Source organism: Canis lupus, chromosome 4, assembly GCF_011100685.1.
Source record: "Canis lupus familiaris isolate Mischka breed German Shepherd chromosome 4, alternate assembly UU_Cfam_GSD_1.0, whole genome shotgun sequence".
In the NCBI taxonomy this organism is placed as follows: domain Eukaryota; kingdom Metazoa; phylum Chordata; class Mammalia; order Carnivora; family Canidae; genus Canis; species Canis lupus.
Genome location: NC_049225.1, coordinates 2283137 through 2301609, shown reverse-complemented (window position 1 = coordinate 2301609; position 18473 = coordinate 2283137). Strand labels below are relative to the sequence as shown.

The 18473-nt window shown below is 39.4% G+C and overlaps 1 long non-coding RNA gene across 1 annotated transcript; it reads right to left on the bottom strand.

Annotated features, from left to right (window-relative positions):
• Window positions 1-10319: 10319 nt before the first annotated feature.
• LOC102151881 lies at window positions 10320-15356 on the bottom strand. The gene is made up of 4 exons (XR_005357723.1): window positions 15053-15356; window positions 14586-14904; window positions 13148-13179; window positions 10320-11089 (listed from the first exon to the last, which is right to left on the bottom strand). It is a non-coding gene; the product is annotated as an uncharacterized LOC102151881 (long non-coding RNA).
• Between the last annotated feature and the right edge of the window lie 3117 nt (window positions 15357-18473).

Sequence of the window (18473 nt, the reverse complement as noted above, 5' to 3'; positions counted from 1 at the left end):
AAAAATGTACCAGAATCGTTGACTGTCACTTTTCTAGATGCTGAGGCTATGGATGATTATCAACTTTATTCTTTTAAAAATATATGTATTCTCACATTTGCTACAACAAACTCCCATTGCTTTGGTAATGGATAAACATGTTTCATTAAAAGAAAATAGAGGATCCCTGGGTGGCTCCGCGGTTTGGTGCCTGCCTTCAGCCCGGCGGGTGATCCTGGAGTCGCAGGATCGAGTCCCACATCAGGCTCCCTTCATGGAGCCTGCTTCTGTCTCTGCCTCTCTCCTTCTCTCTCTCTCTCTCTCTCTGTGTGTGTGTGTGTATGTCTCTCATGAATAAATGAATAAAATCTTAAAAAAATAAATAAAAGAAAATTAAAAAATGCTTTTACTGTTGGTACATTTAGACAGTTAGTGATAAAATTTTTGTCCCATATTTTGGTATCATTATCATGGAAGCTAGAAAACATCTAACCAGGGAACTTTAGGTAAGTAACAAAAAATGTATTTTAAGCATTAACAAGACTTTATCCCCAATATATCTTTGTCTATTAAAAAAAAGAGGGGTACCTGGGAGGCCCAGTCCATTGAGCATCTGCCTTTGACTCAGGTCATGATCTCAGGGTCCTGGGAATTAGCCCCCCATCAGGCTCCCTGCTCAGCAGAGAGTCTACTCCTCCCTCTCCCTCTGCCCCTCCCCCTGCTCATGCTCTCACTCTTTCTCTCTTTCTCTCTCAAATAAATAAAATCTTAAAAAAAAAAAGAATATAAGTTATTATGACTTAGTCTCTGGTAATCTACAGAAATCTGTGGCAAATCTATGCTAAAACCATGGAAATGGTTTTTTAAAAAATCGCAATGCAACTAGAGATTCTTCTCTAACAAACTATAGTTATCAAGATTAGAACAAAGCAATATATTCTCTATAGAGTCACTCTTATTAATTAAGAGTGTGAGAGTGAGTAGTGTTTTCTTCCTGGAGGGCTATTTATATAAATGAGCATTATAGTCCCCCCACTGTCATTCAGGGATGTGGCCAGACACACTTGCACTCTTAGAAGTATGCCTTTGATTTTTCTATTTCTGACTGAATTACTACAAGTCTGAACACTGTGTGGAAGTGGATTTTGGGACTAACCCACATGAAGCAAGATCACTTAGTATGCTGCGAGTGCACTGAGTCTTTTCTTTGAAGTCTGTTCAAGGGAAAGTTTTGCCTTCCAACAACATAAGAATTGTTCTCCTGGAATGTGCTTTGAGTTTGCCAATTTTTGGAGGTTATATCCAGAGCAAAGCTACAAAGAATCATTCAGCATGAATCTAAGAACTTTGTCATGTGGCAACACTGTGCTGATGGTATATAGGGGGAGGTGATGGGCATACAAAGAAGAAGAATCAAGGACACAATACATTTGAGTGCCCTAAATGTACACTCTACTTTTATTCTGTATTATAAAAGTTAAATTATAAAAATGTTTCTAGCCCTCTCACATGCAAGTTTTTCTGATGCTGGTTATGATGATGATACTGGTGGTGATACTGATGATTGTGTTTTCTTTAAGTACTATCAATCTCTATGGTTCTTTGAACCACTTTTTAAAACTGAAATATCAGTGTCATACAATATCCTATTAGTTTCAGGTGTATATCATAGTGATGTAATATTTTTATACATTAAAAAACAATTCCCACAATAAGTCTAGTTACCATCTATGACCATACAAAAGTTTGTTTTTTTGTTTTGTTTTGTTTAATTTTTAATATTTATTTATTTTGAGAAAGACACAGAAAGCATGAGTGTCAGAGGGTGCAGAGGGAGAGGGAGAGAAACAAGCAGACTCCTCGCTGAGCACAGAGCTTAATGTGGGGCTTGATCCCATGACTCTGAGATGAGGACCTGAGCCAAAATCAAGAGTTGGATGCTCAACTGACCGAGCCACCTAAGCACCCCTGTCACCACACAAAATTTTTACAATATCATTAACTATATTCACCATGCTGTCCATTATATCCCCATGACTTATTTTATAGCTGACAGTATGTACATCTTCATCCCCTTCACCTACTTTGCTCATCCTCCTACTCCTTAACCTCCTCAGGCAATCGTTTTTTCCCCCTATATCTTTGAGTTTGTTTCTGTTTTATTTTGTTTTGTCTTTTAGATTCCACATGTGAGTGAGATCTTTCTCTGTCTGGCTTATACTTCATGCCTCAGACCACAGAATCTCAGGGGTTAAAATGGGGCCAAGTCAGCAATAATCTCTTATTACTTTGACATTTGCCCCTGCCAGCAGTTGCAGTATCTCCAACGTTTGTGCAATATCTGCATTTATTTTTTTGAGCCTCTAGAGCATGTTTCAATGATGTTCATGAGAAGGTCTTATTAAGTTCCAAGTGTAATCATCAATTCGCTCTCCCATTTTGGATCTATTCCTCTTTTCTCTGCTACCACTGCAGACACATCACAGTGGAGAGTATTGGGGTAGCACATTCTTGGTCTCTGAGTCATCAGCAGGATGCTGGAGCCTTGTGGTGTGGGGAGACCCCTGCCTCCTTGACATCTTGTTACTAATGCCTATGCCCCAAAATCTTGCAAGAGAAACATGTCTCTTGGTTTGGATTTGCAGCCCCTTCTTCACTAAGGATTAGTAAAAAGTCTGTGAAGTTTCATGCAAGGGGACACCTGATTTTGAGACAGATATGGGAGGCATTGTCTGCTTCCATGCAACCCAGAGGTTCAAGCTCCTTCCATGAAAATCCCATTCCCTTCTTTAAGGTTGACACATCATCCCCTAGAGTTCCATCGTCAACTGGCTTGACACCAGCAGTGGGTCACATTCTAACTTCTCCTACATTGCAAGATGAGATTTATATCAGAGAGCACTATTTTATTCCTACCTTTATTAATTATTCACATCCATGAGCATACCGATCCTTACTTCTCTGAATTTCTATTTTCTCATTTGTAAAACAGGGCAGAGTCCCTGCCTAGGAAAGTTATAAAAATGACATGATATATCACACACAACATTTCAAAGCACTATTCTACCATTTTAAGACAATAATATGGCAATGTGTTAGGGTGACTCGGGCAACTGAGAATCCTCTGGAGGAACTCAGGGAAAATAAGTTCTTTGGCCAAAACAAGAAAGTCATTACATTTTCCAGCTCTTTCCATGCTCTAGAAATTTCCCTGTCTAGTGAAAAATGGACACATGAAATAGGTACAAACATGGCAGTCCTTTTGAGAAAGGGGGAAGTGGTCACCCATAAGCAACCATGCCCACAATATCAACCTCAAGTCTGAAAATTCTGGCAATCGGTTACCCTCATCAAACTTATAGAATTCTGCAGACTTGTGGCATTAGCACCAGGTCAGTGGAAATCAAGACCTTTGGGTTTGTGGACTAAAAAGGCAGGAAAATATCACTGGGTTCAGTTGAGGTGAACAGGTTTCTGCATGACCAGGAGTCATTGAGAAGGTTTCAACATCTATATGCAGCCTTGGGTTTCAGATGTTTTCAGGACTGCTAGAAAGATAAATATGTCCTTAGGTTAATATGTCAACAAAGTAATTACTTGAAAGCATTGGGGAGGTTGTATACATGATGGTATTTGTCATCACATCATCTCTCTCACATTATACATTTGAGGGGAGGAAACATACATTTATCTTTGTTTTTCTTAAAGTATGAGATTACCTTTCAAACATTCAGAGCCCACAAATATTTTTTTACTTATTGAAAAAAGAGGCAAAAGACAAAATTTGCCTTAGAAAAGTCATTTACTATGTGTACAAGACTATAGCATAATTTCACATACTTATGATGGGGTTCCTGTTCCTCCCAGCTCCCTCTGCATCTGCTGCATGCTAAGCACCTGCTGTCTCTGCAACTCACAGAGAGTTGGGCATTCTGACTCACAGGGAAAGGTCAGCATTCTGATTGCCCTGTGAATCGGGTACAGTTGCCCTGTGATTTTTCCATTATGAACATGCTGGTTGAATTTTGCTATAATGTATTCCTCACACATTTCCCCTTCCTGATTTGTGTCTCATTGCCCTCATTCAATTCACCACGATGGCTGTTTCTGTATGAAGTTTTATCCTTTCCCTCCCAAATGTTTAGTCTAGTAGAGCCACACACCAATAAACTTACCCTTTATTCTTAGAACCACTGGCAATTCAGAACCTCATTTATGGAGGGCTTTGTCCTGCCACTTCCCATTAAGTGGAAATAGTGGAAATGCAGGCGAATGTCATTCACACTCTGGGTCTGACACTGTGTTTCAGAATCCACATGCTGTCAGAGAGAACAATCATGAGATAGGTCAGGCAAGCTCTGGATTTCAATTTAGGGAGTCTCACTGAATTTGAATTAGTTCTGTGGTTGTGAGGAAAAGTATATGTGGTATTATTCCATACCAGTGACACAAGTCATAGAGGAAGGTGGCAGGTTATTGGTGAGGAATCCAAACTGGGGCCTAACAATGTAAGAGATCCTTCAATTGTGAGATGTGCCATATAAAGATCTTTCTCTTCTGAAGATTCATTAGAAGCGTTAAGGGGAGCCTGGGCAGCTCAGTCAGTTAAGCATCTGACTCTTCATTTCAGCTCAATTCATAATCTCAGAGTCATGAGATCAAGCCAGATCTGCATGGGGCTCTGTGCTCAGCACAGAGTCTGCTTGACATTCTCCCTTCCTCTCTCTCTCTGCCCCTTCCCCAACTCATACACATGCACACACATTCACTGTCTCTCTCATAAATAAATAAATAAATAAATAAACAAACAAACAAATAAATAAATAGAAATTCATTAAAAGATCAAACCCAAATGCAGATTAGAAAAACGCTTGGAGAAGTAAATTATGAGTAGTGTCATGTCTACTTAGAACAAAGATAATGCAAAATTTCAACAAATGTTTATTCATGGATTGTTGATGTGTGTCCAGCCTGTTCAGACTGAAATTTAATGGGATTGGAGGTCTGAAGTTCTTTGAAGTGGAAACGATCTGTGTTACTGATCATCAAGTGGCCTTGGATTATTATTTCACCTTTTGAGCTTTTGTTTTCATGGGGATAAAATGAAATAATAATTCTTGCTATGCATGATTGTTAAAGGGCATTTTTCCTATTATCTTGGAGTTTCAGCAAAAGGTGAAAGGCAGAGAACAATAGGTGATCAATGAATCCCCTTTCATTCTAAAGATAAAGCTAAGCAGGAACCTAGGAGCCTCTCTAGGGTTTACTATGACCTCCAGCCTTCCATCTCAGTAGGCCTATGATGACCAAAGACTAGAGAATTTGGGGAACATTTGTGGGAGTGAGAGTGTCAGCCAACTGGCAGTGCTGGAGCATTTTCTCTTTTCTGTAAGGGAGTGACGGTGTGCTTCCTGAGCCCAGTTCAAATTAGAATGAGGAAGTAAAAAAAAATAGAATGGGGAAATCTCAAGAGAATATTCATAAATATATCCTGGCTGAAGGTGTGTGGTGTGCACAGTTGTGGTATGGGTCAAGGTGAGAATGTTCAGGAAGGTCCTAAAATGTGTCCTGAGAAGTGAGGCCCATACGACGGGATAGTGACACAGTTAGGATAATGCTGGGAGTGAGGGGCATGCACACTGAGAGAGGATCAGGTGGGCTGTACTCTCACCCCTGAACAAGAAGATATACCATCTGAGTGCCATCAGATGAGGTAGGTCCTGCGACAAGGAGGTTTTTTTAAAAAACTATTTTATTTTTTTATTTGAGAGAAAGAGAGAGAGTGAGAGTGCACAAGCAGGGAGAGGTAGAGAGAGGAAGAGGGAGAAGCAGACTCCTTGCTGAAATTGGAGCCTGATGTGGGGCTGAATCCCAGGACCCTGAGATCACAACCTGTGCCAGAAGCAGATGCTTAACCAACTGAGCCACCCCAGTGCCCGGGGACAAGGAAATTTTGGCCATAAGAGGCAAGTTGGCTGTGGAGCTTTGAAAGGTCAGGCAAAATCGAGTGTGTGTCTGGAAAGTGCCTCTTAGAGAAACTCACCTACTCTGACAGACAGTTTTTGAATCAAGGGTAGTGGCAGCTGAGAGCATCAATGTGAAAATGTTTTTGTCATTTCCTTCTATTTCTCAACTCTTGTAGCCCTGGGCACCCCCATCAAGTGCAGGCCTACATGTGCTGGTGAGAAACTCTGAGGATGAGTGTCTGGATTGCTGGTGCACACCTAGCACATGGTTAGCACTCAAAGGCAAGGCTTTTATGAATATGATTACATGACTCAGTGAGAGAGGGGAATACTTGCTTTACATATAACATCACAATAAAAGTTTTAATGTTATAGTCATAGGAACCCCCTTGAAAAATTCATCATGAAATGGATTTCTTCATAGAATATGAACTTCACACTCAGTCCACCAAGAATTCTATTGCCTGAAAAATTTTTTTCCTAAAGCTTTATTAAGGCAAATAACTTACTAAAATCACAGAAACAGAAAAAGAAATGAACAAGTCACAAATTTGATCTTACACCATTTAGGTTTATTTTCAGATCTGCTTTGTTTATAAAATCTAAAGCAAAAAAGAATAAAAGGGGACTAGGTAATCTGCCACCCCAAATCTCTTCCTAATTCTTATTATTTCATACCTTCTCTTCCAGTATTTTTGAAGTTATCTTCATGGAATTTTATTCATTTATTCAAATCTTGATAGATTTCTTAAATATCATGACACAGTGGATTTGTATCGGAGTTGTTTGTGCTACACTGAAGTAGTCCTTGATGAGGAATGCTGGGAGGCACAAGACAACAGTTCAAAGTTCTGCCAGAAGTCATAAAATGGGGGAATGCTTGCAAAACAGGTATCACTACACAACATAATAGGTAGCACTCTTTTTAAAATATTTTATTTATTTATTTGAGAGAGAGAGGGAGAGTAGCATGAGTGGGGGCGATGGGCAGAGGGAGACGGAGAAGCAGACCCCTGCTGAGCAGGGAGCCCGAGGCAGAGCTCGATCCCAGGACCCTGAGATCATAACTGAACTGAAACCAAGACTTGGATACTCAGCTAACTGGGCCACCAGCTGCCCCAGTAAATAGCACTTTAAATTTATAGTAGAGCTGATAGTAAAATTGGCTGTGTGACTTTTTGTTATCTTCTTCTAAATATATTTTAATATCTTAAAAAAAAGGGATCAGCATATGTCGATATCCTGAGTTATACTCACTTGTCCAGTTTCAAGCCCAGAGCATTGTTTCTGAGGCATCAGCTATGCAGAATATGCATGCAGAATATGCATAGGCCATACATTCTAAACTCTTCCAGGAACTCCTACAAAGAGATACTTGATCCCTACATACAGTCCTATGGGTCCTATCCTCAGACATCTAAACATTTTTTTCCTGGTGGTATAAGAAGATAAGGGTAGAGATCATACCTTTCTGTGACACTGAGTCAAGAAAATGTTCAAAGAAACATTTGCAAATGTCAAGAAAAGGAATAAAGGGGAAAGTGATGGCACTCAGATGGTATATTTTAAAACTTTTTTTTTAAAGTGGGTAAAGCTCTGCTTTACAATGAACTGAATAGTGTGCAACATTTTCCAAGACCAGATGGCCCCATCTTACTGTTGACTGACTGCTGGACATCCTTCATTTAGAATTTTTTTTTATCAGAGATTCTTATTCCCAGTAATGCCAAATGGGGGTATTCAGATCAAGTCTTCAATGAAAATGCCTAAAATTTATTCAAATTGGCAAAGAAGAAGTCGAACTCTCCCTCTTTACAGATGACATGATACTGTACATAGAAAACCCAAAAGACTCCACCCCAAGATTGCTAGAACCCATACAGCAATTTGGCAATGTGGCAGGATACAAAATCAATGCCCAGAAATCAGTGGCATTTCTATACACTAACAGTGAGACTGAAGAAAGAGAAATTAAGGAGTCAATCCCATTTACAATTGCACCCAAAAGCATAAGATACCTAGGAATAAACCTAACCAAAGAAGTAAAGGATCTATACCCTAAAAACTACAGAACATTTCTGAAAGACATTGAGGGAGACACAAAGAGATGGAAAAATATTCCATGCTCATGGATTGGCAGAATTAATATTGTGAAAATGTCAATGCTACCCAGGGCAATATACACGTTTAATGCAATCCCTATCAAAATACCATGGATTTTCTTCAGAGAGTTGGAAAAAATCATCTTAAGATTTGTGTGGAATCAGAAAAGACCCCGAATAGCCAGGGGAATTTTAAAAAAGAAAACCATATCTGGGGGCACCACAATGCCAGATTTCAGGTTGTACTCCAAAGCTATGGTCATCAAGACAGTGTGGTACTGGCACAGAAACAGACACATAGATCAACGGAACAGAATAGAGAATCCATAAATGGGCCCTCAACTCTATGGTCAGCTAATATTTGACAAAGCAGGAAAGACTATCCACTGGAAAAAGGACAGTCTCTTCAATAAATGGTGCTGGGAAAATTGGACAGCCACGTGCAGAAGAATGAAACTAGACCATTCTCTTACACCATACACAAAGATAAACTCAAAATGGATGAAAGATCTAAATGTGAGACAAGAATCCACCAAAATCCTAGAGGAGAACACAGGCAACACCCTTTTTGAACTCAGCCACAGTAACTTCTTGCAAGATACATGTATGAAGGCAAAGGAAACAGGGATCCCTGGGTGGCGCAGTGGTTTGGCGCCTGCCTTTGGCCCAGGGCGATCCTGGAGACCCGGGATCGAGTCCCACGTCGGGCTCCCAGAGCATGGAGCCTGCTTCTCCCTCTGCCTGTGTCTCTGCCCCTATCTCTCTCTCTCTCTGTGGCTATCATAAAAAAAAAAAAAAAAAAAAAAAAAAAGGAAACAAAAGCAAAAATGAACTATTGGGACTTCATCAAGATGATAAAAAGCTTCTGCACAGCAAAAGAAACAGTCAACAAAACTAAAAGACAACCTACAGAATGGGAGAAGATATTTGCAAATGACCTATCAGATAAAGGGCTAGTAGCCAAGATCTATAAAGAACTTATTAAACTCAGCAGCAAAGAAACAAACAATTCAATCCTGAAATGGGCAAAAGACATGAACAGAAATCTCACAGAGGAAGACATAGACAAGGCCAACAAGAACATGAGAAAATGCTCTGCATCACTTGCCATCAGGGAAATACACATCAAAACCACAATGAGATACCACCTCACACCAGTGAGAATGGGGAAAATTAACAAGGCAGGAAACAACAAATGTCAGAGAGGATGGGAGAAAGGGGAACCCTTTGTACTGTTGGTGGGATGTGAACTGGTGCAGCCACTCTGGAAAACTGTGTGGAGGTTCCTCAAAGAGTTAAAAATAGACCTGCCCTACCACCCAGCAAGTGCACTGCTGGGGACTTACCCCAAAGATACAGATGCAGTGAAACGCCGGGACACCTGCACCCTGATGTTTCTAGCAGCAAAGTCCACAATAGCCAAACTGTGGAAGGAGCCTCGGTGTCCATCGAAAGATGAATGGATAAAGAAGATGTGGTTTATGTATACAATGGAATATTCCTCAGCTATTAGAAATGACAAATACCCACCATTTGCTTCGACGTGGATGGAACTGGAGGGTATTACGCTGAGTGAAATAAGTCAGTCAGAGAAGGACAAACATTATATGGTCTCATTCATTTGGGGAATATAAAAATTAGTGAAAAGGAATAAAGGGGAAAGTGGATAAAATGACTGAAAATATCCGTGAGGGTGACAGAACATGAGAGATTTCTAACTCTGGGAAATGAACAAGGGGTAGTAGAAAGGGAGGTGGGCGGAGGGTTGGGGTGACTGGGTGACGGGCACTGAAGGGGGCACTTGATGGGATGAGCACTGGGTGATATGCTATATGTTGGCAAATTGAACTCCAATTAAAAAAAAAAAAGGGAAAATGCCTAAAATCTCCTTGGAAATATCAAAGTGCTGGTAAGAAAATAATGCATTCCTTGGCCAATATCTTCCCCCCCCCCCCCCCCCCCCCCCCCCCCCCCCGGCCAACATCTAAGAGAAAATGAAGGAGGATAAAAACCACGACACCGGATGACCACAGACAGGTCCTTTAGTCCCGAGGTTTTCTGTGGATCTCAAAAAAAAAAAAAAAAAAAAAAGACAGGGGGCCCATGGGCTGTCCGCTTAAAGAGAGGTGTCAAATAGAGATCCTGAAAGGCAACTCTCATAGTTGAGATGAATTAGATATACACCAATACCTTACTCAGCACAGGGGCAGCAGGAAAATGGTTGCTCTGCACCTTGGTTGAGTTTCCACAGAAGATGACTTCAGAGTCAGATTTGATGCAAGTAGTTTATTGGCAACTACAGTAGATGCTGTACTATGCAGTTTATACCCCCCCTTCAAGAATGACATACTCAATCCAATATACCTATGAGTGTGGGCTGAAGCTGGCTCTCAGGTGAGTTCCTCTTCAGGATCTATACTCAGCTGAAGAGAGCTCCTCATGGGAGGTCATCCCCTCCCTGGCAGCAGCCCACATTTAATGAGTAGTCCATGCAGAGGATATGCAGGCCTAGGCCTACCATCTATGTCTCAGTGAGGGAAATGTCTGAAGGCCTTTCTAACCTTGGAGCTCCCTCCCTGTGTCACCAAGGGCCTCAGGTGTTAGCTTCAGCTTTTCTCTCTGCCCAATCCTGCTTGATCTGTGTTCACATATGGAGAAAGTACTCTCCAGTAAGCCTTCTGTATATAAAATCTCAGAACTTCAGGGTTTGTTTCTTAGGAAACCAAACTGACAGGAAGTGATTCCAGAGACTGAGGGTATGAGCCCATGAAGGGAAGAGGGTCAATATTAAGTTATGTAAAGCAACTGATTAATGCTCAGAACAACTTGGCTCAGTTTCCCTGGGCAGCATGGGGACACAGTGCAGATCGCTCCTCAGAGGGACAAGGAAACCAGTATTTTCCACCAACTTCCATTCATCATTGATTGAGGGTTGTTATCAGAGTTGCCAGTTGTCATGTCCTCAGCATATCCAGGCTATCCACAAAATATACCAGCACTCTTCCATGGCCAGAGGAATCTCTTACTTGAAGTCAGATGTCACTGTCATGAACAGAAATGATGGGTTATGACACAGTGTGGCCAGGGTATCAATGCCATTTACTATACCTTGATTCTATGTGAGCAGAGTAAAACAAGGAGAGGGAAAAATGTCATCCTGACTGTTGTACCACAGATCCAGTTATTAAAAAATTTTTTTAATTTAAATTCAATTTGCCAATAAATAAATAAATAAATGAATAAATAAATAAATTCAATTTGCCAACATACACTATAATACCCAGTGCTCACCCCATCAAATGCCCTCCTTAGTGACACAGATCCAGTTGTGACATGAACTTACATCGTCCTTACACACTCCCTCTCTGTGGTCCAGGGAACCTGACATAGGAACTTGCTTTAAGTAGTTCTAGACTAGTAATGCCTCCAAAAGCCTAACAGAAGGAAATCCATATCTACTACAAAGGAATAATCTGGCACCCTAGAGTTAATAAAAATCCACCCATACATTTTAAAAGAACAATATGGAGAAAAAAGTAAAAAAAAAAAAAAAAAAAAAAGTAAAAATCAAGTTAAGAAGGAAACCTGTAGAAATAATAAAAAAGAATATCTAGACTCATAAAGACTTGAGATATTGGACTTATAATTGATTATGCAACAACTAGGTTATTACATATGGAAGGAAAAATGAAAGCTTGAATGTATTTGCTAGAGAGAGAACTTGAAAAAATAACTAAGTATATTTGAAAAAGGAATACTTCTAGAAATTAAGAATGTAAAACAACCTGAAATTCAATACTCAGTGGAAGGACTAACAGCTGAATAGAATCTGCTGACAGGAAAAGCAATGAAATGGAAGAAGGGTCAGAAAAATGATACAGAATATAGTATCGAGGAACAAAAGAAACTGGAGACTATGATATGTGGTAAGACTACAAGGAATGTATGCATATAATTGGAGTTCCAGAGGATAGATAGAGGTTGAGAGATAGTTGAAGAAATCGTGGCTAACTTATGCCAATTTGATGAAAACTATAAACCCACATATGCAAAAAGCTCAGAGAGACAAAGCCAGGAAGAGAAATATAAAGAAAATGAGATCAAACAACGTAATCTACTGTTCAAAACACATGATAAAGAAAAAAAATCTGGGGGGATCCCTGGGTGGCACAGCGGTTTGGCGCCTGCCTTTGGCCCAGGGCACGATCCTGGAGACCCGGGATCGAATCCCACATCAGGCTCCCGGTGCATGGAGCCTGCTTCTCCCTCTGCCTGTGTCTCTGCCTCTCTCTCTCTCTCTCTCTGTGACTATCATAAATAAATAAAAAAATTAAAAAAAAAAAGAAAAGAAAAAAAATCTTAAAATATGAAGAGGAAAATAAGATATTTCCAATATCCTATCCTGTACAGAGGAACAAAGGTGACAATGAGAATCCCTATAAGAAACTATGAAACTCAGAAAAGGATAGAATCTTTGAAAAATTAAAAAAAAATCATACTACGATTCTATAACCAGAAAGTATATCTTTCAAACCAGGAAAGTGAAATAAAGTTGAATGAAAGAAGCCTGACCAGCAGTCCTGTCCTACAAGAAACGTGGTTTCCTTAAGCATTAGGAAAATGATACCACATCTGATTTAAATCTATGCAAAATGATTAATGGTACCAGAAATAGTAAACTGAGGCAAAGGCACCAGGCAGAATGCTAGTCAGCAATATGAAGGGATGGACTATGGTGAACACAACAATGTAGATGAACCTCAAAAAAGATTTGCTGAATCATACACAATCACATTGTTTCATTCCATTTACATGAAGCTCTAGGACAGGCAAAACTAGTCTATAATGAAAAATAGCAGAATAGTAATTTTCTTTTTGAAAGTGTAGGTCAGGGAGTAACTGGAAAAAGCATGAGGATACTTTATGAGTTTGTGGTAATATTTTATATGTTCATAATAGTTTGCCTTTCAGAGATGTATATGGTTTTTAAAAGTCAATGTATATCTCAGATTGGTTCATTTCATTTAAGTAAATTTCACAACTAAAGAAAAAACTGTAAATAAGTATTGAACACTAGTTAATAATATGCGTGCTGATTACCTGTATGGAGGTCTTTGGCTCTCTGCAGTTCACTTTGAAATGTATAAAGAAAGAGAATGGTTAATAAATTATACAAAGGTAAATAGTTGGATGGATACTCACTTGATCAAAAATATAATACTACGTTAATCTAGAATCTAAATTGAAGGCATACAGGCATTCATTGTAATTTCAGTTTTGTTCTATAATTGAAGTTGTTCATAATACATTTTGAAAAACTACCAGCACAAAGTGAAAATGCTAAATCCAAACTTATAAATCTTTTAGAAGTTAATCCTGGAAATGCTTTTATGACATTGTGGATTTCTTATATAGGACAAGACATAAAAAGAACAAACCATAAAATAATGGATTGATAAAATCAACCCCATTAAATTTAACAGCTTCTCTTCATCAGAGGATAGCATTTAATAGAGCACAAAGATGAGCTTCTGAATGCAAGGTGATATTTACAACACAGATAGTGAACTAGTTTCCAAACCACACAATGAACTCTTAAAAAAAAAAAATCATTAAAAAAAAAAGGTCAGATAACACAATACAACAAAGATTCAGTAGGCAAATTAATTGGGTAGACATTTCACCAAACAAGGAATCAAAATAGTTAACTTAATGATTAAGAGATACTCATTAAAACTACAAAAATATACCATAAGTATCTCAACAGATCATGTAAAATTACAAAGTCTAAAACAGATCACACTCTTGAAGATGTGGACCAATGAAACTATGATGCAACATTTATTGGTATTTGATAAATTCATTCTGGAAAACTACTTGCAATTACTGTGGCATACCAGCTCCATTCCTATGTGTATATACTAGAGGAAATCTCATATGCACCAAGCTGCATATATAATAAGTTTTCCATCAGGTTTGAACACTTTATCCCTTTTCCTAAAAAAAAAAAAAAAAAAAAAAAAAAAAATCCCACAACTAGCCAACCAACCAACCAACCAACCAACTAACCAACTCTGACACAAACAAACATAATGTTGAAAAAAGTATCAAGAAGCAAAACAAAACAAATGGTATGAGTTATTCATTAACAGTTCAAAAATAGGTAATCCTGATCTATACTGATCAGAAATGCATACCTAATTGGTAAAACCATTCAGAAAAAAAATATGAAATGATTATGACCAAGATGAGGATAAGGCTATGCCTTAAGTGATGGTGCTGTGATTGGGCAGGGCTCACAGTGGTGAGAGGCACTGCTGGGGTGCTGTGTTCTATTTTTTGCCCTGAGGGGCATTTACATGAGTTGCCATTGTATTTGTTTTTTAAAATGTACAAATATATGTTTAATTCATTCCTCTATCTATATTTTACAATATAGTTATGTTTTTAAAATTAATCTGATATTATTGATAATGTTGTGATTCTATCTTTTCCCACAAGCACCACAAAATAATATTTTTCTTGGGTAAAAGCTTACCTCCGACTGTCTATAATCTCTCTGGTGGCCTTTAGAGTCACCCATCCCACAGCCCACTGTACACTTATTCTATAGAATGCTCTGAGGCAGAGAAGCAAGGCCCAAAAAGAGCACCCCAAGGACAGACTTGCTGCCCCATCAGTGATGGTTTGCCCCCAAGAGACAATTTGGCTATAAGTCCTGATGTATCACTCCAGCAAAAGTCAGCATGCTGGAGTGCTAGGAGCACCGTGTGATCTGGCTGGTCTCATCAGCACCTTTCCACCACCAAAATTCTCTGCCACATCTGTTTCTGTCCTCAAAGTATCAGAATCAGTTCCTGGAGATGCATAAACAAATAATAATAATAGTAACCATGGTAACAAATAACAATAACAAATAACAACAGAAACTATTTTGAACAACCATCTAATGCTTACTGAGCACTTATTCTGGGTAGGGAGCATTTCATTGCTTTAATGTATTACCTCTTTTCATCCTCATAGTGTTTCTATGAAGTAGGAGCCATTATTTTTCTCATATTATAGTTTGAAAAACTGAGCTACAGATCCGTGAAGTAATCTTCTCAAAGTCACGGAGCATGTAAGTGATGTATCAGAGCTGGGTTTCCAACTCAGGAGGTTTGCCCCCGCATTTCCCACTCTTGACTACTATGCTATTTGGTAAGACATGAGTTTGTGTTTGTCTGCTTGTTTTTGTGGGGTTTTTAAAAGATTTTATTTATCTCTCAGAGAGAGCACAAGCAGAAGGAGAGGGAAGGGGGAGGGGGAGGGAGAGACTCTCAAGTGCATTCTGTGCTGCACATGGAACTCCACGTGGGGCTCTATCTCATGATCCTGAGATCATGACCTGAGCCGAAACCAAGAGTCGGATGTTTAACCAATTAAGCCCCCCAGGCACCCCAAGAAATGAGTTTTAAAATATCATTACTTTTACACCTGTGTTAATGTTATTTTTACTACAACATAGGGAATTAAGTGATACATACCATACACTTTAATTGTTCATCAATGTTTCACACAAAGTATATCTTCATAATCAATAGTTGAATAGTTTGATAGTATGTGTGGAAGAATTAATAATAAGGGATGAGGTGTTTTTTGGTTTTTATTTTAATTTTGGTTAGTTAACATATATTATTTTCAGGTGTACAATACGGGGTGCGTTCTGAATTGAGGTGACTAATGCCAAAGTCTAGATAACTTCACTGACAAATGATAGATGGCTCCATAGTTCTACAAATAATTTAATAAATTAACCCTTGATTATATACAGAAGGTTTAAATGTCAAGTTGAATAAGTTAACTACTTCTATTCCAAATGAGCCACTGAGGTTAAAGAAAAATTTTTTTTTTTTTGCTTTACCTCATATCTAATTTTATTTTTCATTTGCCTAATACAGATACTATTTTCCCAAATATCAGTTTAAGAGTTGCCAAAATGTTACTCAATGGTGTTGGATTTCTTTCTGGCTGTTATCGTTTTTATAACAAACTTGGTTCCTGGCTCTGTGCTTCCTGTTATTAATGAAGCCAGCATTGTTGCACTGCTTCCAAACCCAAACATGTGCACTCTAACAGCGCACACTTCTCAGGAAGGCTTGGAGACTCAACCAGAATGTGAATAAGTTAGCTCTGAGCAAGAGCTTCTTGTATGAGGTGGAGAGGCAGAGAGCCAAATCCTGTGGGTCTGGGGAATATCCTTCATGCAAAGGGTTTCTACCAAGTGCTGGAACCAGGAGTTAAAAATCCCTTAAAATTATAAGTTAGCCCCCTTCACAGGCTTAATGTGAAAGGATCTAGTCCCAATTCTGTGGCTCTTGATCCACTGGGGGCCTGAACACTAATTTACTATGAAATGCAGAAGGGAACCAAAAGCTCTTACTGATGTATTTGTAGTAAAGTCATGAAAGCTAAACCCTGCTCCTGACATATGTGCCAATGGAAAAAGGTAAGCAAGCTTTATTGGCTTTTGGCCAGTAAACAGTCACAAGCCATCACTGGCAAGGGCAGGGTAGTCTGAGTGGAAGCTACAGGCAAGAAACTTTGCCACTAATAATAAAAATAAGAGAAAAGGTCGTATTAATGGAGCACCCGCTTAGTTAACATACATTGGTACTTTTACTTCTTATCTGTGGTTTGACGAATAAAGAAACAGAAATTAAGGTTTCTACCCAGGGTGAAACCTATAGCAAGTGGTCAGTCCATGACTGAATTCAGTTTTCTCCAGGTATCAGAAAATTACACTCACCCCCTTAATTTCACAATCTCTAACCTCATAGGGGCTCTCCCCTTACACTTTCTCCTCCATCCACATCACTCTCCTCTAGTTAGCTGCATTGACTAGCTGTGTGCCCTCGGGCAAGTCACTTCACATCTCTTAGTTTTCTTTTTTTGTTGTTTTTTTTCCCCAAGATATATTTATTTTAGAGAGGGGGAGAGTGAGTGATCATGGGGAGGGGCAGAGGGAGAGGGAAAGAGAGAAACCTTAGCAGAATCCTTGCTGAGTTAAGAGCACAAAGCACGGCTTAATCTCAAGATCCTGAGATCAGGATCCAAGCAGAAACCAAGAGTCAGCTGCTCAACTGACTGCACCACCCAGAGGTCCCTTGGTCCTACTTATGTACAAACTGAGAATAATAATACTCACCTCCCAGGGTTGTTAAGAGCAGTAAAGAAACATAAAGATACAGCTCTTTGAATAGTGCCTGAAGCACAGCAAGAGCATTGAGGTCCTTACTTCACAGAAAACAACCAAAAGCACACTTTCTGATGCTTGGTCATCTGACTACACCTATGATTTGTATCCTATGCCAAACCTCTTGTGTCTGTAGTGAAGGTCTTTGTCCCTATCTAGAGCCAATTATTGCACTTTTAAACTGTAATGCATACCCTACTCAAGGTCATGGCTTCAGCTATTCATCGTCTTGTCTCTATGAATTATTACATTTCTTTGCCTGCTGGATCACTGCTATTTTTTTTTTCTTTTTCTTTTTTTTTTTTCACTGCTATTAATATAAGAACATACTGCAGTATCTTTCATTAAAAATAAACAAACCCAAAATGCCACAATCCCTTCCCATTGATGCTGGTGGGCTGGGTCTGAGGATCCAGAGGGGCCCCCTCAAGATCAGCCAAGAGGCTCCTTGGCTTCACATAGGATGGAAATCCAACATGAGCCAGTAAAAGGTGAGGGCAGAGTTTATTGAAGGTGTAGATCAAGTGCAGGTACAGAAGGAGCATCTGGGAGAGTTGGAAAGGAAAAGGAATATAAGTCTTGTCTTTGCTTGGGGGCTTGGGGTTTTGATAGACCACTGTGGTCTGATGCATCCAATAACTGGTCAAACAGGTATTCAGGTGTTCTCTATAAGTCACTTATGCCCTGGAGCTGGGGGTCTTGGCATCAGGTGTTTAGACTCAGTTGTCCTGGAGAACATTTATGATGACCCCGTCCAGTCACTCCTTAGGTATTATCTATTGTGCCATCAGACTCCAAAGAAATCAATAACTCCTTGACCTTTATAAGGAGGCCATAAATTAAGGCATGTGTAAGGTGAGGGTGCAGGTCCTAGCAAGAATAGAAGCAGGAAAAGAAGCAAAGGGAAAAATAGCCTTTCATGGCGTCCCTTCAGTTTCTCTGTCTCACCATTTGTGTTGTCTTCCATCCCATCCCTGAAGCCAGACCCCATGGAAGGGCTAGAGGGTTGTGATGGTTGGTTTCCCCAACTCTTCTCCTTTCTTCATTATAGGCCAACTGATTTTCCTCCTTTCTCTCTCCATCAAACGGCTCTTCCCATGGTCACCAGATTTTCCATGATGTTAATCCAATGGTCAATTTCCCCCTTTCACCATACTTGATTTATCAGGATATGATATAGCTAAGCAGTAC